Source organism: Neltuma alba, unplaced genomic scaffold, assembly GCF_004799145.2.
Source record: "Neltuma alba isolate B1F8T4 unplaced genomic scaffold, ASM479914v2 tig00011672_pilon, whole genome shotgun sequence".
Lineage (NCBI taxonomy): Eukaryota > Viridiplantae > Streptophyta > Magnoliopsida > Fabales > Fabaceae > Neltuma > Neltuma alba.
Window position 1 is genome coordinate 1 of NW_021636314.1, and position 22575 is coordinate 22575.

At 30.5% G+C, this 22575-nt stretch overlaps 1 pseudogene; it reads right to left on the reverse strand.

Moving 5' to 3' along the window:
- Positions 1–3304: 3304 nt before the first annotated feature.
- LOC114716493 (probable LRR receptor-like serine/threonine-protein kinase At1g56140) lies at positions 3305–19598 on the reverse strand (annotated as a pseudogene).
- Positions 19599–22575: the final 2977 nt, after the last annotated feature.

Sequence of the window (22575 nt, forward strand, 5' to 3'; positions counted from 1 at the left end):
GTGCAATTAGGGGATAGAAAGTCTCTAAAAAGTGCCAAATTTGTGGCACATAAGATAATGAGCAATTGTAGGAATCTGGGCATGAAATTTTACAGTCAAATAGATCTCATTTTTTAGCTTTAAAAAAAGTGGTAATTTGTAAAATTTAGAGTTGTGTGCTAAGAATTATGCCCTTCCAAGTTGGGCAAAAATACTGAAATTTGAAAACTTACCAAATAAACAATATACTTTGACGAATTTCCTGAATTATTTTGGATTGAATTGGACCTAATGATTATTTTTCCTCTATAGAACTCTTAGCAAGCTTCGTGTGAAAATTAGAACCAACTTTGTTTTGATTTTTCTAGATTTAGTTATAATTTTCAAAGTTGCCAATTTTCGGATGAATAGTGTACGGACAGGATGAACATTGCAGTCCTGGAATTCAAAATTTTTCATCCAGAAACTTACGAAAACTTTATATTGTTCCAATTGATATATAATGGATTATAAAGAGTGTGACAGTTTGTCTCCATTTTTATTATAATAATTTTTAACTAAAATATATATTTATTTTTTTAATTTTATGTGTACTTAGTTTTTGACGTCAAAATTGTTAATAAAAATAATGACATTAAAATATTAAATATTGATAAAACATTATCAAATACTTACATATAAGTTTATTTTTAAAATGATCATGATTGTTAACAAAAATCATAATTTAAGTCTAAGGATTTTAGGATTAAAGGACTAAAAATATACATATTAAAGTTAAGAGACTAAATTGAAACCTTATATAAAGTTAAAATACCAAATATATATTTTAGCCTATTTTTTTATTATGATGATAATAATATTTATTTTTAATTTTTTTGTGACAATTTATATGCCACTTAATTAGTCATGATTAATGGATTACGATTTACAAGCATATGAACCAATACTTACAACTGAGAGAAACTAATAAGGATTAGCAAATTACTTTCTTCGAAACAATAAAATCAATTATCTTGGGGAATAGTTTGAGTGTTTGGTCGAATTCGTGTATCACCTTTTTTATTTTTGTTTTGTTTTAGTCCCTTGATGCATTTTCGAAAATCTGCAACAGTATTTTCTTCCTGTTTCGTTTTTGTTTTTTTTTTTCTTTTGGAATTGGGTCGATAATCTCTAGTGTGTTAGACTGTTGTGAACAACTGATAAAGAAAAGAAAAGGAGACTGGCCGAAGGTAAGGCAACAAAACCCTATCTGATCATCTTCTTCCTGTGGAAATGGCACGCGCCTTAGCATGAGCTTCTTGCTCTTCTTCTGCTTCCCTATCTGCCTTCCTTCCCAAATGCCTTATCTCCACCACTTCCATGTCCATCACCTGATCCCCTCTTATCCCAACCACTCTCCCCACTCGCAGATCTGTCAACCCGCTTTCTCAAGCATTGCGCGTGCTCGCTCCTGTTCATTTCACTGTTGTTCGATGCCGCGTCAACTGGTCTGGCAACTCAACCTACTCGCCTCTCAACTCAGGCTCTAACTTCAGTGACTGACCGCCCACAGAGATGGCCCCACTGTTTCTCGATTGCAACTATGAGCACTAGCTCATTGTCATGGACAAGCCAGGTGGAGAGGTGCTACCAACACAAATGATTGATTGTTATATACAAACTCTTGCTAAGGTAGTTGGAAGGAATACTGATTTATTTGCTGCGTTGCTTGAGCAAATGAAAATTTCCCTCCTGACTTTTCATTATTCACTGCCCCTGATTTTCAATTCTTCTCACTTCCCAGTGAAGAGGAAGTTAAGAAAAGGATTTATAATGTTTCTTGTGAGAGGTATTTCGGATTTGGGTATTCTATGGCTAAAAAACCTAAATGTAATTGATGGCTGCAGCACCATGAAAATAATATTAATGGGAGACCTATTTAATTAATTTGATTAGATTAAAAATTTAGGTAAGTTAGTTAGTATAATAAATATGATATATTTTTTCTAAAACACTGTAATTATCTTCTTTAATATCCTTCCTCTCTTTCTTGATTATGATTAAGAGCATATAAAAAAGAGGATTTAGAAGAATAATTGATAAATATGATAAATATCTTACATTTAAGACTAAAATTAATTCCATAATTAAATCTCACATTAAAGACCGAAAGAGTACCAAATGAACTATAAATGAGATTAGAGTGTTAGATATATCTAGGAGGTAACATCACAATATTGGATGCTTCTTTACTCTTTGTCTTTTTATTTCAATAATATGAAATTCGATTCCAATGAACCATGCGAACCTAGGGATCCAAACAAGTCAAGAACTTCTTAATTTTTTTTTTGGTACAAGAACTTCTTAATTTAATGACACAGTATATTCCCTTTTAGACTGAACAAAATGAACCAAAAAGGGATGTCAAAGCCCAATATACTATGGGCCACAGTATTCTTGTATTTGTATCTTAACCTAATAGAATGCCCAATTCATAAAATCTCACCCTTGAAGGTAAGAGCGTTAGGCATGGCTATCTCCATTTTTAGGGTAATAATTTTTGGCTAAAATAGATATATAGTTTTTTAGTTTTATATAGGGTTTTATTTTGTTCTATTTATTTTTAAAAATATACTTTTAGTTCTTTAATAATAAAATTTTTAACAAAAAATGATGACATTGATATTTTAAATATCGATAAAATATTCGCAAAATATTCATATATAAGTCTAATTTTCAAAACAACCATGATAGTTATAAAAAATCATCATTTAAACCAAATAATTTTAGGATTAAACGACTAAAACTATACATTTTAAAGTTAAGAGACAAAAGTTTTAGGGTTAAACCTAATAATTTTAGGGTTTATACGTTAACCCAGCGACAAAGGATTACAACGGCAAAGGTTTTAAAAGAATAATAGTCTTAACAGTCATGTTCAATTTCATAATTCTATATCTGGTTCATTTTCTTCTCTTACTGATAATCTAGGAAAAATAATAGATATGATAAATAAAATAAATTAGGATCTCATACGTGATAGCAAAACAAAAATAAATTGATCATAAGTATATAAGTAAGAGCTTGAAACTCATTTGGGGGTTTGGGAAGGTGGAAGAAAATGAATTGAACGGTCCAATGCTCCTACCATGTTCTATAATTATATATGTTACTCTAAAATTATGTAGTTGGTTTTCTTATAACACTATAACATAGTTTAAAATTACATCATTTCATAGTCACAAGATATCAAAATTTTACTCATTTTATGTAGAATTTAATGATAAAAAAATTAGTTAGGGCATTAGAGGGCCTTTGCTGCCATTAGATAAGAAAACATGATTAATCAATGCTCAACAACCTTGAGAGAGAGTTTGCTGAAGGATGGTTTAGAAGCATTAACAGGTGATTGGTTTGGGTGGCTGACAATGCTAGCACTTGTTGCTAAATCGTATTGAGTTGCTTCTGATCGCTTTGCCACTTGACTAATCATGAAGCTGCTCACATCATTGAATTTCCAGTCCGTCAGTATCCAGGCTTTGAAGTTACAGTGCTCACTTCCATATCTCCAGAAAGCATTGCCACCACACGAGACATTGCCGGCCTTGACGATGGTGATGCCTGCGTGCACAGAAGAGATATCCCTACCATTCTCTTAACTTCTTCCTCATTGAAATCTGATGATAGTCTTGGATCTACCACTTCAACTATACGATTCTCTTCATGCAGCTGCCAAACCTATTGATGACTAGGAAATCACACACATATATATATATATATATATTGCCCAAAATCGCAAAGGAACATCAAAGAGACCATGGTTTTGAAAATCCAGCTTGAGGAGGGTGCTAAAGATCAAGATATCTAAACATGACCACATTTGACATTACCATATTAGTTATTTATTTTTATTTTATATTTTCAGTTATGCTATCTATATTTTATCTGACTAAAATAGCCTTCTCTGCAATGCATGAGAGGATTTAGGTTTCAAAAACACTACTTAGATTATAGTAAATAAATAGTTACATGTTCATAGTTTATATACATAACTAGAAGTCACTTCCTACGTTGCAGGGGAATCTGTCATTTTATGTAATTTTTTTTGAATTAAAGATAGAAGTCCTAGTCCAAGATAACATAGGATTTGTTTGATTTCATTCTCTATTTTTATGTTTTTAGAACAATTTTGTAAAGTAATTTTTTAGAATAAGCATTGCAAGCAAAAAATTTAAAACAATCTATTTGAATCATTATTTTGAAAAACATGAAAAAAATGGTGAAGAGAAGATGGAAAGAATTGTTTGGTTTATTAAAATTATTAGCATTAATAAAAATATAATGGTCTCCGCCTCTTCTTTAATTTTGTGGAACAAAAAATTAAAAAAAACCATAAAGATTTTTTTTTTGTTTTTATAAAAGATTTAACTTTTTTAATTTTTGAGAACACATAACCAGAAACACATTGTCAAGCATATTTTTTATTTTGTTTTTCAAATAAAAAAAAAAACTGTGATTCAATAGGAAAACAAACATGCCCTCATATTTCTCCATTTTTCATCATTAACTTTAATTCAGACTTCAACAATTCTCAGAATTTGAGTGGCAAAGTTTGTTGCATTCTTTTTACATGCCTATATTTTAGGTTCCACTATTTTCATTTGATAAAGCAAGTTCAATAAAACATGAATAAAAATGTGATATGCAGAATTTAGAAGAAAATATTTTCCACAAAAATGAGTGGCGGCATTTTGTAATTTTGTCAAAAAAGTTTTATGCTAATTTTCAATAAAGGTTCATGTTGTTAGCTAGAAATAGTAATAGGAACTTGTTGAAAGGTTTACGTTCGTTTAAGTCTCGTTCATAACAAAGAAGGCATATTTTTAACTAAACAATAAAATTTTGCATGTCTAAATAAAGAATGAAAACTCAAAATACTATAGAAACCAAACACATCCTAAGTCTAGGAAACAGAAAGGTAATACATACCCATTCTAGAAGATACACCTTGTCTTCTTCCAAACTTGGTTCAGAATTTCGCCTCCCACTAACTATCTCTAGGGCCAAAACACCAAAGGAAAACACATCTACTTTCTCTGTAAGGTGACCACGCAGGGCATACTCCGGAGCAAGATAGCCACTACTCATAATTCATGAGTGCTTATCAAGACAAACTTCAACGTACGTATATTAATTTTAGGAAGAATGATATATAGTTAGGTCCTAAAAGATTGATTTAATGATACTTAGGTTTCCAGTAAAATTTTCCAAAAAAATGAGCTGCAAATATTGATTTAGACATAAACAAATTTAGAAGTCTCATAGGAGGCAGTTAAATTTTAAATGTAATTCTCAGTTTACAACTATTACTTCATTTTATAACTATCTGAGTCAATATTTGCAGCTCATTCTTTAGAAATTTTTTTTTGGACTTAACTATCCCTAAATCTATGTTTTAGGACCTAAATATATGTTCCCCCTAAATTTTGTGCTGATATATTGAGTAAAAAAGCAAGAAAAATAGGTCTTAATGACTTACATTGTCCCAGCTACACCAGTGCTTATATGGGTCATTTTATCATCATACAACTTAGCCAAACCAAAATCTGATATTTTAGGGAGAAGGCCATGATCAAGCAAAACATTACTAGCCTTTATATCACGGTGCACAATGCGGAGCCGGGACTCTTCATGAAGGTATGCTAAGCCTCTTGCTACACCAATGCAGATATCATAACGAGTATGCCAGTTGAGAGTAAAATTATTTCCTACAACAGACAGGTGAATATACCCTAGGTATAATTAAGAGGAATAAAAGCAAGGCAGGAGAACATTGACATGTGCATAGCAAAAAATGATCTTACTAAATAAGGCGTTATCAAGACTCCCGTTTTCTAGACACTGATAGACAAGTAGTCTTTTATTTCCTTTAATACAACATCCATATAATGTGACAAGATTACGATGTTGCACAGCTGATATAGTAGCAATCTCTGCTTTGAACTGATTGTTTCCTTGATGAGATTTTACAGATAGTCTTTTCACAGCAATTACTCTTCCATCATTAAGTGTTCCCTGGAATACAAAATAAAAACCTTTTATTCTCTATATAAAGGCTGCAGCTTTGGTTTTAGGACATCTGTAAATAAAACTTTATTCTTCAACAAAGTAAAAGCCCTATGTATTCACCTTATATACAGGTCCAAAACCTCCCTCTCCCAGCTTTTTGCTAGGATTGAAGTCATTTGTAGCATTCTTTAACTCAGAATAGTTGAAAGTATACGGATTGGTATCAATACCTAAAAGATCTGCAAATTGAACAAGAACAAGGTTATGGATTGTGCAAAGAAATTACTACTAGAGTGTATTTGGTGCCCCCATTTGCAGTTAAATTCAAAAGGAAAACTTGCACTCTTATGTGTACCTTGCCTTTATTTAAGATTGAAGAAAAGAAATAAGGTGACAAAACTCTACACTTGGGCTTTGAATTTGTTTGGAGGAAAAGAGAAAATAGCAAAAAAGAGAGTGGAAGAGAAAAAATGAGGAGAAAATATTTTCTTTCACCAAGTCTAGATGAACAAGAGAAAATATAGAAAAAGAAAAATGACTAATTTGACAATGTAATAATATCTAATATCCATAATGAATAAATGAATTTTGAACTCTAAATTGTTGGAAAGATTTTCCAAGGCATGTTATTTTAAAATTATCTCTACTTTTAAAGAGTGAACTTGAAGGAGAGACATGCATGTAGCTAGGTTCAAGTCTCTCTTTTTCTCCACTTTTCATTCATTCTTATTTTTTCTCGCTGTATAAACAACAATATTTTTCCATCATGTTTTCTCTCCTCTAAATTTTATCCTCTTACTACTTCTCTTCCATCTAAACGTATGGTTAATCTTTTGGTTATCTCTAGTTGCAAATCCCATAATTGGATAAAAAAATGCCATCATGAAATTGGCAGATATCCTGTCATTGTGGACAAACAAAATGAAGTAACAAATTACTGCTTGAAAAAGGAACTGACTGCAACATTAAATTATTTTTTTCTTTTTTTTCTTTTACATGAAATGACATTTTTGAATGTGCGCGCTTAAAATTCAAAGGGATATATATAAACAGCAGTATCTTTTTTCCCTGGTTTCCTTACCATCATCGCCATTTCCATGATTCTTTCTTCTCCTAAATATATAAAACCACAAGAATAGACCAAAAGCTTACAGCAGCTACGGTGGCAACAACAATTCCCACAATCAGACGGGTTCTGTTAGGAGGTCTGAGATCTATACAACACATAAGCAAAACATATCAGTCATATATACATAGAAAATGAGTAACTGAACTTTCAAACTACTGTCTATTTTTGTATAGTCTAACCTCTGGCTGCTCTGACGGCTGATATCAGAGGACCACAATTATCAGCTTGTATGAAGCAAGTTCCCTTTCCAGTCCAACAGAGATGGACCTCAAGATAGTTTTTCGTCACTTGAACTTGAAATTCCTTTCTTACAGGGGTTAGTGAGGCCCCTCCTGCTTCCCTTTTTATGTCAAAATCCTTCCAAACACGACTTCCCTGAAATGTGAAAAAAGAAAAAGAAACAAACAAAAGAAAAGGAAACCCAAGGGACTGTCAAATAGGGATAATTTCAAATATCCATACATCTTCCTCCTATTAAAAAGCAGCAACATCCCTCCAGATTAAATCACATATATATACCTGGAGATATATATCAAATACTCGTCTTCTATGACTTTTCCATGTATTATTATCGGGAATAGTTAGTTCTGCAAAATCGAGGGTGACTTTGTAATCCCCATTTTGCAGTCCCAAGCCATAATATCTTAATGAATCAGCAGACTCGCGGGCAGTCTGGAAGAGTTGTGGGTCTGTAGTAGCAGTGAACTGGCTAGACAAAGAATCAGTGGTTGGTATAAGACGGGTGAACCCCACATTACTAACTGCCCATGTTGAGTTGGTAACAATAGAATTAGCAAGACCAAGTTCCTTGTTTTCAGCTTCATATTTAGTTCCATCTGATACTCTAGTTAAAGGACCACCACACTTGATTGCAAAATTGGAATCTGCTTGGAAACAGTTAAGAGGACTATCTTAATAGATTTATGTAGAGGTTTTGTGTCAACTAAAGAAAAAATAATAAATTTAGAAGTTCGTCTGCTTGGAGTTTCAAAGGTTATGTAAGATTACTTTTCCTTTACGTACAGTTTTAATTCCTGTCATAGCAAACTAACCCATAGCATACGTTACTTACACATTCCAGGACCACGATAACAGGAAAAAATTTTCTGTAGGCATTCGTGTCCACTGCATGAGAAAAGAGCATAAGTCAAACTAGAAATGTGCATGTAACCTCCAATTATGTATGGTTCGCTATTATTCGAGTACATAAAAACTAAGGAATTAACTTGAAGTTCGTTTAACAAAAAGAAGCCTAGGATTCTTGATTGACGATAGGCAACAAATGGACCAAAATGAGATCAAGAGTTGCACATTTTTGTGCAAAGTCGAGTGATGTACAATAAGCTTATATGTATACATACATATGTGTGTGTATATAAATATATATCTTTGTGGTAATCATTCAATAAAAATCATATAATCACCTGCTATTTGAATCCCCCACTGTGAAGTTGTTAGCAACCAAATTGCTGCATATCATACCGCATAAAGATCAGTATGTTGGTTTCCTCATAATATATAAATATACATATCTATATAAAGAAGGCAGATCTTTAAAATATTTAAAAATGCATTAATCTATATACAACATAAAAGAGCTAAACCTCACTCCAATTATTATCTAATTTTGGGAAAATTAGGGAGAGGACCTAATGGCAGCAATATTTATAAGGAAAGATCCTAAAAATTGTATTTATTTGGAAGGACCAAACACTAAAATATAAATTTAAAATCACCAATTTGCCTTAATAAAATCCTATATATCATGTCTCACCACATCCTATAAATTTCTTTTTTTTAAACAAAATCATTAAAGTTTATTCAAATTAATTCAAACTAATTGGAATTACAAAGTTACTAAACAATTCTAACTAATTAAATTCAGTTAATAAGTAATATTAATTAATTTATTTGTCCATCATTTTTTAAAAAAATAAAACTCTTTTTTGGGTCCTAAATAATGAGCCGATCAAAATCATGTGGTTGAATTAAAAATAAAAAAGTGATATAATAATAAAAATATATAAATTATTCATAATTAATAAGAATAAAAAATATCATGTAGGTTTAAACTTGAATTTTCTTACTCAAACGATTACAACTCCTTTTATTATGACAAATATTTTTTGATATAATGAATTTCTTATGTCACTTTTTATTTTAAATTATTAATTTATTAAGTAAGATGATTCAACTTATTCAAATAAAATAATAATATGAAATGGATAAGTAAAAATACAGAATAACTTTTTTTCCTATGAATGGTAGAACTTTACTGTCATGCTTATTTTTCAGAAAGTCTACGCAAATTATTAATTAAAAATAATAGAAAAATAAATTAACTAGTGTTGGCTATTAATTTAATTAATTAGAATCGGTGTCTAACTTTAAAATTTGAATTAGTCTAAATTAATTGAAATAAATTGTAATTATTGTACTAAATGATGTGAAAATTATAGGAGGTGGTGAGAGAATATAGGAGTTGTGGTTAGTCTTTTTAAGTTTATATTTTAATATCTGGTTCTTTTAGATATCATTTCCACCCGGTCCCTCTCTCTAATTTTTCAACAGTAACAAGAAAGCATAAACTCAACTATAATTTACTTCAACAGTGATAATGAGACATAAATGTTTTATGCACTTCAGGAAAACGTACTAAGGGAGAATGAAACTTTTTATAATCATGAAATTAATTAGTGAAAAAACTAAATAAATCCTATGGTGATAAATTACAAACCTCGTTTGGAGTTTGCTGGACGATGGCTTTCAATTTGTAAATCTCATTCCAATTCTACAATACACTTCATCTCATATTTGTTTCATTAACTTTCATGGTATTCATGTTATGGAAATGATAAGTGTATCGGCTTAAGGATTCTAGACGCTTTATGGGGTATGATCAATTAAGATTTAAAAATTTTCAAAATTTTCACATTTTTTGTATAATTAATTTTATTTATTCCTCCTTAATTTTAGTTAATATTCTTAATGTCACTGATTATATAGTGTTAGCGTATTACATTGCCGGCTTACAATTTATATAGTTAATATTCTTAATGTCATCTTGTCTTGTTAAATTTATATCATTGCTTTTACTCTATGAATGAGAGTACTTTAAAGTGGAAGAGAAATTATAGGAAATTAGGAAAGATTTGTTAATTTTTTAAGTGATTTGTTTTTGTGACTTTATTTTGTTTTCACTTAGGTTTTTCTATATTGTTTCCTATTTTATGCTCTTTTTGTACATATTTTGTGCCTTCTTTTACTTAAAGTTTAAGATTAAGTTTTCTTGTACTCAAATATAATGTACTATAATTATATTTATGATAAAATTCAAGTATTATTGAGTTGAAAAATTAATTTTAATAGATATAAGTAAATTGACTTAGACTTTGTCATAGAGGGGAAAAAACCTATATCTAGGGATGGATATCAAGACGATAATATTTAGCGTAATGTTATTATAATTTTTACTATGATGCATCTTTATTTTTAAATTTTAACAAATTTTTGTTATAAAATTTTCGTTATTTCAAATATGATTTTTATTAATTACTAAAATAAAATATAATGACCTTTCTTCTGTTTTGCTAAAATTACACAGACATTGTTTTTTATTTTTAAACTTATCCTTTAGTCCAATTTTATTTGGAAAAAATAGGTCCAGTTTTGAGCATAATTACAAAATATTTTATTAGAGATTCAAAAATACTTAATTTTATTATTTGTAACTCTTTTTAAAAATTTTAAATTATTAATTTGCCCTCATAATCTAATTATTTAGTTTCTCTCCCCAATTTATATAAACTCAAATAAAAATAAATAATTTATAAAACACTGTGTATTAAAATTAATAAAAGTTAAAGAAAGATAAACATAAATTATATTAACTAGTTTATCCCATATTATATTAAGTCCTTATTTCATTACGTTTTTTCGTACATAGGTGTTTGAAATATTATTTTAATCTGTTATGAAAAAAAGACAACTTATGAACTTAATTTTTTTTTTAAAAAAGTTACTAAATAAGTAAGTTTTCAACACTACAAAATTTAAAATGTGGATAAAAATTTAAGATATATGCATTGATTTTTTTTTTTGGGTAACCTAGATAGGTTGAAATATATCTAGCATCTTAAAATATTTTTATAAAAAAACGAGGTATCCTAAAGTAATTTGCGGCGTAGTTTTGCCCTTAAAGTATTTTTTAAATACAATTTTTTTCTTAAAGTATTTTTTTAAATGCAATTTCACTCTCATTTTCAACTCTCAAAAAGTTCCTTAAGTTAAAGTACATCTAAATTCCGCAATCTAAAGTATTTTTTAGTGACGTTCAAAACTATAAAGTAATTTTCTGATACAATTTTACTATTAAAATATTTTTCATTACTATTTTGTCATATTTTTAGTACTCATCTTTAATATTTTCAATAATTAATTTTTTTATTTTGTTAGTCAGATATTTTTAGACTTATCTTTCATGTTTTCAACCCTAATATTTAATTACTTTAAATACTGAAAACATTTAGGAAAACTATAAAAGATGTGTACTGAAAATATAGAATTTTTTCATGAAATAAAATTCTCTCATTAAAATGTTTTTATGTTATTTTTTTTCAGCATTCATCTTTTATGTATGCAAGGCAAACCTTTAACATTTTTATTGCTTACCGTTTTAACTTTTCAGTATTCATCTTAAATGATTTTAATACTTATCTTTCATGTTTTCATCACTCAAAATAATTAAAAATTAGGATTGACAACGTGAAAGATAAGTCTAGAAAATTTATAAGATAACTATTGAAAAATTGATTATTGAAAATATTAAAGATGAATACTAAAATATATATATAAAAAAGTTAATAAAAACACTTTATGATGTGAATTGCTACTACTAAAAAATACTTTAAAGTATTAGATACACTTTAATAAACTTTTTAGGAGTTAATGATCAGGACAAAATTGCATTTGAAGAAATACTTTTACGTTTACAAAAAATTGATTATTGAAAATGTTAAAGATGAGTACTAAAAATATTATTAAAAAAAGTTAATAAAAAATATTTATGATGTGAATTGCTACTACTAAAAAATACTTTAAGGTATTAGATACATTTTAATAAACTTTATGATTAAAAAAAGTTAATAAAAATACTTTATGATGTGAATTGCTACTACTAAAAAATACTTTAAGGTATTAGATACATTTTAATGAACTTTTTAGAAGTTAATGATAAGGACAAAATTGCATTTGAAGAAATACTTTTAAATGCACAATTGTACCTAAAAAATATTTTAAAGATAAAATTGCATAACAAGTTACTTTACAGTGATTTGTCAAAGTTTAAAAATAAAAGAAGGTATCTTATATCTAAGGTAAAATAAAGAGAAAGTCAGTGTATTTTGGTGGAATTATTATGACTTTCGTTCCACTTTCCCTAAATGCTCCATTGGTCTGCCTTGGGCCCCTAACTATTCCACATAGGCTTATATTCCCTTTAGCATGCTTTTAGTACATTCTATTTTTTGTCAAATGAATTTTTATTTTTGCTTTTCATTTTTCTCTCTCTTAATTATAAAGAGTCACCTTAGGGAAGGATGTGCGAATACCTTGGGCTAGAAAATGCACCCCATAGTCTAGACTAGTCTAGAAAGAACCTGAATTCACTTGACCGAACTAGGCAGTCAACCTATTTTTTGTTGCTTTTTCCAAAATAATAAAACCAGTGAAACCCATTTATTAGGCAACCAAAAACAGACAATGAGGGAGGAAGAACGACAATGGGCTTGAGTATATGAAGGGCAGATCAAAGATGAGGGAGAAAGAGGCATAAACTGATGGAGAGGATGAAAAATAATAAAAAATTGATGTGTAAGAGGAAGATGCATACCTGATCTAAAGGTTGCAAGGTGCAAAGCCCATTGAGAAGACAAGTTAAAGGCTAATCAATGCCGACAAACTGAAGAGGGAGAGATTGAGGATGGCATTGACGCCGGTAAATTGAAGAGGGAGAGATTGACGAATGCGAATGGAAGATGGAGGAAATAGACTCTAGTCGTGGAGTGGTTGCCAATGGTCGCAGGTAATGGCATGGGTGTCAGTGATGGAATGGAAAGATCTTTGCCAACGCAACAAGATAAAGACCAAGGAAAATCAAGAAGATGATGGGCGAAGAAGAGAGAGGTGGGAGGCTGAAGAGTAGAGACGAAAATCGATGATAGGGAGACTAACTTGTTGGTTGGCACTTGTTGCTTCTAATTCTGAGATTGGGATCATAGATGGCGGAGGTTAACAGTAGGAGTGTTTGTTAGTAACTCTATGCTAGAAGTGTTAGGTTAGAATTATTTTAATAATATATATATATGTATATATAATATTATGTTCAGACTAGACCAAATCAGATGGTCTAAATGGTTGGTCCTGGGTCCAGTCCAACCTAAAAGAGTCAGTTGGTCTTTTATTTCATCATATGTCAGCTGTTTTCATACTAGACAGGGTGGGGTTCACTCTGATCAAAACAGATTATACCAGACCATCGGTTTTTTTTTAACAATTCTAACTTTAGGTGCCTTTCAACTTCAAGGGTCATGAGTTGACTATTATTTCTAGCATCTAGGACCGCAAGGAGGGCTTTCCGATTTTTAGTTATTCATTGAAAGCAAATAACTCTAGAAATTAACAGAAAATGACAAATAATTGGTGGAATAAAAAGAAATAACAATAACATACACCATCAAAATACTTACTATTTTTCGAAAAACTCACGAGGCAGGCTCCCAGATAGCTTGTTGTAGGATAAGTCTCTGAAAGTAGTATTCATTCAAGTACAAGTCGGTTAAGTAAATGCTGTAATATTGATGATAGACAATGAGTACAGGGAAGAATTAAAGTTGTAATACAAGTATACAACTAATAACATAGTATCACAAGTTTAAGTTTGAAATTTACATCATTATATTGGAGCAACTTCTACATATGCTCACAAGCACCATGGCAATGATCTTGTAGATATATATTGACCATATAGATATATGGATACAGACTTAACATATTATAAAAATATAATGTAGATGCATATATAGGAAGATACGCACAGCTTCCATCTAAGTCTGAAAATAGTATTAACACAAGTACATGCAGATATATAATATTAGACACAAACATTCTACATCCCATTCTTAATGCATTGGAATATTAATTGCAGAGTTGCAAATATTTCAAGAATACTCACAGGTGTTCAAGAGTAGGCTTTATCTGGGTAGGGATAGTACCGCTGAGAGTGTTATTTCCTAGGTACCTGAAATTGGAGAACAACGAACCATGCTTCAATCCAATCATGAAAACTTGCAATTAAGGAAATCCTTAATTTAATTACTTAGGCACAGGATATATATTTATTACAAGGTGTTTAGTTGAGGCATGAGAAAAAGTGATTCCGGAATCTGTCCCGTGATATTATTGAAGCGCAAGTCCCTGAAAGAACCAACACATGCATATATAATTGGAAAAAAAAAAAAACTCAGGACCATTGCGTAAAACAAACAAGTACTATTACTATTATAGCTACTATCTTGATACCAATGCAAAAGTGATATTCTTCTAAGCATGCTATTTGACATAAATACATTCGAAGAGCCACGTATACAGCTAAATAGCTAACACTCACAGGAATTCCAAGTTTGGAAATAATTCGTCCATATTGGAGGGAAGTGAACCAGAAATATTGTTATTCCTCAAATCTCTGCAAGATTTATAAACAAATTGTTGTTATATTCTAGAAAGAAATTGGAGTTTTTTTTTTTTGGGGTATCTCTATCTACCAAGCAGACTGTGAATTATGAGGGGAGCAATTGCCTCACAACTTACAAGCTGGTCAAATTCTTCATATTTCTTATAAATGCCAACGAGGAACTCCCATTAGATATGCTAATTATTGTCCTACATTTGATGAGTTATGCATTATTCAACAATTAGCTCCTGCGTATCAATCTGCAGAATGCAAGCAAATAGTTATGGTGCTTACAGCACACTAAGAGAAGTCAAATTGCCCCATGATGATGGTATTGAGCCTTCGACAGAATTACCCCGAAACCACCTGTCAAAGCAATTATATTCAGTGAGTACCCATTCGCCTTGAGACATCAATAATTTTTCCTTAATGATGAAAGAAAATACTATAACAGAAGGAGTCCTCCTAAAGCCATATTTTAATACTAAAGACCCAGCATATTCTTACAATTCTTTAAGGTTAGACAAACTTCCTATGAAGTCAGGTATACTTCCTGCATGCTCCAAGTCTGTAACTAGTCTGGACAAACAGGAAAATTTTTAGTTATTGAACGCTAGGGCAAAAAAAGGGGGGGAGATAGTAAGGATATCTTACAGCTTTTCCAAGTTTTTAAGATTAGCCAAAGTTGAAGGAATCTGACCACTAAGTCCCGTACTACTTAGATAGCTGCAGAGAAATGTTCATTGAAATTTACAACATCTTTGGATCACACAAAATTAATGTTATATATATTAGTTTATACTACTTTTCATATACATTAAATTGCATAATATTGTTATTTATTAACATTATATGCTTAATTTATTTATATATAATGTTATTTTCATTAATTTTACATTTTTATTTATTCTTGTAAATGTATTTTTTTTGCTTTTACTAAATAATAAATATTTAGGTTAATATCATCAATTTCATCTACTTAATGCCTATATATATATATATATATATTTTAGCTGACAAAGGAAATTTTCTATAATCTTCAATTTTAACAACGGTGTTAACTAATTATTTTAACTATGCCATTGATTTTTTTTGTTTTTGGAAATTTTAGCTTATTAAAAGAACATCTTTAAAACTGAAACCAGAGCACATTTTGTGCTCATCACTCATCTGTACAGTCCAATTGGGCGGTCCAAATTTAATAATTTAATTAATATATCTAAAATTTAAAATAAAAAATCTTATAACTATCACTTTTTGAAAAAAAAAAATCTATCATTTAAAAAATCATGAATAAAAAGTTTTGAATTTGAACCGCTTAAATTATATTAAATGGTCTAAATCTCATCAAAGTTTTGGCCAAAACTTACATCTATTCCATTATATCTAATCTGTCCAGTTTTCTAATTAACATGTGCCACCTGGATTTATTTGACATCTCATAAATACCATTTCTCTCCTTCATCTCTGTTAACGAGTCACAAGCGCTACTCACTCACCCTATTTGCCACTAAGGAGGCTCGACGGCAATCAATTGATTCCATTCACATGAAATAAAACACATGCTAAATTAAATGAATTTGACATAATTGAATTGGAAACCAGCTTAGTGCCTGATTCTGAATTGATAAGAGAACTAGGAACCAGTTTGAACTGCTTTATAACTAGTCAAACCGGCATAAAATCATATATTCTTACTGGTTTACTCAATTTAGGTTCTGTTTGATATAAAGGAATATGAGAAAAGGGGAGGGAAGGAAATATTTTAATAAGCTTGATTTAAACAATTAAAAAAATGGGGTTAAACGTTTTTAATTAATTTTTATTATTATTTTGAATTACTTCTTTTCCTTATCAAAATTTTAAAACCCACTTCTTTAATTTTTTTTTTTAAATAGAGCTTATTAATATTTTCCTTCCTTTTCTCTCCCCTCCATTTCCCTTGTACCAAAAATTACCTTAAAAAACATAGATATGTAGATAAAAGACTGGTGGAACTTACAGTTCTTTCAATTTCACCAGATTGCCTAGTTCGGAAGGGATAAGACCTGAGAAGCTGTTTGTTCCAAGCTGCCTGCATAATTAATTCGCAAAGAATAAAGTGGATGCTGACAGTATCATCATTCATCAATATATATGTTCCACAAAAAACATTATCTTCTTAAACACAATGGTCTTTGATTAAGCTCCTGGTTATTACTTATTGTCGTTCATTAATATCAAGAAAATGAATACTAAGCTTCCTTCGATTTTGTCAGAAAAATTAAATATAAACTAGGAAGCGCGTATCAGGTGGGATCCGAATCATTCTTTTAAAGCTCTACAAGTTGATCTACCGACTCACGCATAATTAGATTACTGGAACCTAAACTTGAGTGGCACAGCAGAGTACCACACAAAAGAGAATATTAGAGAAGGAGGAAAGATAGTTGGACAACTCAACTTATATATATATATGTATGTATATTTCTCTGATATATATTTAATTTGGATAATATAAATTAATTTAACTTATATTATAAGACTACATTTGCAATTCAAATTATTTAACCCACTCAAACTAATTATAATCTGCCTTCAAATATTTGATTGGAATATTTTTTAACATCCAATCAAATAATCCGGCCTATCAAGAGCAGATCTAAGCCCAAAATCCAATAGATTTTAAACTACAAATTAAATCTTACATTAAGTACTATTTGTAAATAAAATGGTGCAATCATAATCTATGGCAAATTGTTATAATTAAGGGAAAGAGGATAACATACAATAATTCTAACTCAGTAAGACTTCCCAGTTCCTTCGGAAGCTTCCCAGATAGAGCATTGCCATCCAAATTCCTAATTCACATAAAAGTGCAAGTAAGTTCTTGAGGATGTATCGCGACCGACAACAAACAAGTTCCAGATTCTCTCTATTTCAGATAGGAATATGAGTCATTTTGAATAAGTCTTTCCATCATATCATATCGATACGAACAGTCTAATTTTTCTTACAAAAATTAATTATTTGATTCTTATAATTTTGTTTGGTTGAAATTCAGTTCCTTAATTTTTGTCTTAGTTAAAACTTAGTGTCTAAAATTTACCTTAATAAAACTTAGTCCCTGTATAATTTAATCATTTAAAACAATAGTCCTGAGTTTCAAAAGATATATAACTTTAGTTTACTTTCAAAAATATGGGGCCAACATTTTAAATAGATAAAAGGGATAAGGTGCTTAAATACTCCAAAAATATTCATAAAAGAGCACCCAGTCCCTGAAAATTTTTTTTGGCTCTTATATGCTTTGAAAGTTTATTTTCGTAGCATTTCTATCGTGTACTGTTATCCATCGTTAAGTTTGACCATTTAAAACATTGGCCAAACTGCATGATTTCACAGTCAAATTTAAAGATGAATAACGACCAGGGTATTTTTTGTGATGAAATAAAACTTCTAGGGACATAAGAGCAAAAAAAAAAAAAATTTCAGATGCTAATGCTCCTTCGTAGATACTTCCAGAGTATTTAAACACTTTATCCCTAGATAAAATCATGATAAATGAGTTGCACCGAGTCAAAGTTCAGAAATTAAGTGTTAATTGAGTTAAAGTTATAAGGACCAAGTTAGTTACAATTAAAATTTGATAACTGACTCAAAATTATAGAAATTAGTTGATATAATTTTTTAATTTAATATTATCAACACATTAATTTTCTCAAAATGACCATGTTTTCCTCAAAAGAAACTGAGAGGATTCTTAGGCACAAGAAGCATTATAACTTTCTGATTAATCAGTCTTACAAGTGTCGCAGCCGACTTAGATTTCCGATGGCTGGAACTACAGAACCCGTCAAGTAATTCCAGTTTAGGTTCCTGATGATGGCAATTTAATTTGAGGAAATATTAGAATAAATATGAAGCATGTATCCCCAAAAAAAATGATAGATATGAAGCATATGGATCCTTTTAAGTTTCTGGAGAAGTCAGTGAGGAGGGGATAATTAAAAAGCATACAAATAGGTGAGGTGAGTGAGAGTCCACAACTCCGGTGGAATTTGGCCAACAACATCCAGTCCATAAAGATTCCTGCCAGAACAAGATCAACAATATATATAAGACAATAAGGAATTAACAACATGATGAAGAAAAATCAAGCTAAGTAGAGAGACATCAGATTATACGGACAGTTCCTCAATGTGGCAAGTGGTGCCACTGGAACAGTTGCATTTGATAAATGGACTGAAGGCGTCTATGGAGGCAGTGCTGTTGATGGCTTGTCCGCTGCATATCTCGCCGCTTATATTCCATACATTTGCTGTTGCTGCGGATCTATTCCATTTGTTGAAGATTGAATTCAAAGCTTTCGCTGCCCAAATTATTAATGAAATGTTAATAATACAGTCCATTGGATATATATATATATATATATATATAGAGGAGACAGATTATTAAGAGATGAGCATCTATCAGTGAAAGTACGTAGATACCTTCGGAAGGATCTGTATGAGGGATTTGAGCTCGTACTACCCCAGCCAAGCACACACAAAAAGCGGAAGCAATTGCAAAAGCCAAGACTGGTGAAGCAGAAGAAGGAGATGGAGACGACAGAGACATGGATATGTGTGCGCGCGCGCTCGCGATTGTAAGCTATATAGCTTGTTATGATTCAGAAGCACAACAAACTAATAGAGATTCAGAGATATCAAAATGAATATATATAGGGGGATTGCTCCGTGGATCTATGTATTCATACACGCGTATGCATATGTATATCCACAGATCCAGCGCCGAGTCTCTGACCACATTCTCAAAAGCACAAAAGCCACGTGGAATACCACAACACCATATACTGGCAGGATCATCAATGGGCAACCTCCTAAAGTCTGAAGTCTAATGGCGTGTTTTTCCATGCTCTTAAATATGAGTCAAAGGGAAAAAATTCATATCAGGCAAAGTTAACAAGTGAATCACCTTTTCTTAATTCTATTGGGTAATTAGATGGGCCTTGTAATAAAAATATGAGGAAGTATATAGTCAAAATGTGAACTCAAGTCCTCCGGTAAACTAATTAAACTCTCGATGGTGATAGATACTACGAGTTCTAAATCTTAATGGTGTTAAATTTGACCCAAAAAGGTGAAACTCAAGTTTCAAATTCGAAAATGATTCATAAACGTATAAGAGGGTCTGAAGGGAACATTCAATGCTTATGTGTGGACAGATTGCGACACTTTTTCTTTGGGTCAAAGACATATTTTGGGACTTAAAAATTCACATTCAGATGGCTTCTGAATTAACTTTTTCTATTTTTAGTTTCAAATCTATTAACTACTCATATTTATAAGTTTTACCATCAAAATTTAGAATAGTTACGATCAATTTAAATATATTTTTTATTTTTAATCATTTGTATAATAATATATCTATCCAATTTCCGTAAAATTTATAGTAATTTTAATATTTTAAACTGGTTACAATTTTGTCAATAATTAAAAATCTCACAATTAATTTTCTTAAGTGCTTCAATATTCAATAAATGGTGTGCATAGTAATTACATGGTAAATGATTGGACTAAATTTTCATCTAAGGAAATGGAAATATTTTTACCAAGAGACAGACCGAAGAGATTGACCGTGATAACCTCCCAACCCAACTTGATTTATAATCACTTGGAACATTAATTCATGCTCCCTTTATATTGATTAAAGGGAAAGCATATTGAAGAATTTGAATGTTAAGTCGTAATTATTTTTAAGAATCAATAGTATGTTCCAGAATTTGAATGTTGAGTCGAAATTACTTTTAAGAATCAATGTTATTATTAAAGTTTGTGACATTTTTATATAAGATGCTAAAAAAATTAGCATGGAATCTTCCATATTCATAAGTCATTGACAAACTCAACTTATTCTAATTTTATAGAACCTGAAACGTTAATTCGTCGGTGAACAGCAACAGCTACGTAGAAAAAATTTACTGCTTTCTAATCAAAACAATTGCTTCCTCAATGGACCTTTTGATCGGTTTGTGGCATCACGGTCCCCTCCATTATGGCTTTGAATGATTTATTTGTCAGAGAAATGTGGACTAAGTAGGACGGTTGGAAAGAAAATGTTGATAGATTCATTTGCTACCAGTAGTAATCAAGTGGACCAAGGAAGACCAGTGAAGACCCAATTCTAACTGATATGGATAAAAACATTCAGAGGTGGGGTGATAGTGACAATTCTAGTTACAGTAATGTTGACTTGTGGGTAAACGCTAGGGACAGCTGTTAACTAGAATTGATGGTTTGAACTTTAAACAAGGACAGGAGAAGCAGAACATGTTGTGGAAGTTTGGTGCTTAGGGAGGTAATTCTCTCGTAGGAAGATGTTCTTCGGTCACAAAAACTTAAATGCAATTGATGGCAGCTAATTTGATTAAAAAAGTCAGGAAGTTAGTTAATTATAATAAATATATTACATGTTTTTTTTTTAGAATATCCTAATCATCTTCTTTAATATCCTCCATAATTCCCTCTTTTACTTGATTATAGATGAGAGAGTATTAATAAGAGTAATTTTAAAAAAATGATAAATAGGATAAATAAGTCTTACATTTAAGACCAAGACCATGTATAATAATATATCTATCAAATTTCCGTAAAATTTATAGTAATTTTAATATTTTAAACTGGTTACAATTTTGTCAATAATTAAAAATCTCACAATTAATTTTCTTAAGTGCTTCAATATTCAACAAATGGTGTGCATAGTAATTACATGGTAAATGATTGGACTAAATTTTCATCTAAGGAAGTGGAAATATTTTTACCAAGAGACAGAGACCGAAGAGATTGACCGTGATAACCTCCCAACCCAACTTGATTTATAATCACTTGGAACATTAATTCATGCTCCCTTTATATTGATTAAAGGGAAAGCATATTGAAGAATTTGAATGTTAAGTCGTAATTATTTTTAAGAATCAATAGTATGTTCCAGAATTTGAATGTTGAGTCGAAATTACTTTTAAGAATCAATGTGATTATTAAAGTTTGTGAAATTTTTATATAAGATGCTAAAAAAGTTAGCATGGAAATGTGGACTAAGTAGGACGGTTGGAAAGAAAATGTTGATAGATTCATTTGCTACCAGTAGTAATCAAGTGGACCAAGGAAGACCAGTGAAGACCCAATTCTAACTGATATGGATAAAAACATTCAGAGGTGGGGTGATAGTGACAATTCTAGTTACAGTAATGTTGACTTGTGGGTAAACGCTAGGGACAGCTGTTAACTAGAATTGATGGTTTGAACTTTAAACAAGGACAGGAGAAGCAGAACATGTTGTGGAAGTTTGGTGCTTAGGGAGGTAATTCTCTCGTAGGAAGATGTTCTTCGGTCACAAAAACTTAAATGCAATTGATGGCAGCTAATTTGATTAAAAAAGTCAGGAAGTTAGTTAATTATAATAAATATATTACATGTTTTTTTTTAGAATATCCTAATCATCTTCTTTAATATCCTCCATAATTCCCTCTTTTACTTGATTATAGATGAGAGAGTATTAATAAGAGTAATTTTAAAAAAATGATAAATAGGATAAATAAGTCTTACATTTAAGACCAAGACCATGTATAATAATATATCTATCAAATTTCCGTAAAATTTATAGTAATTTTAATATTTTAAACTGGTTACAATTTTGTCAATAATTAAAA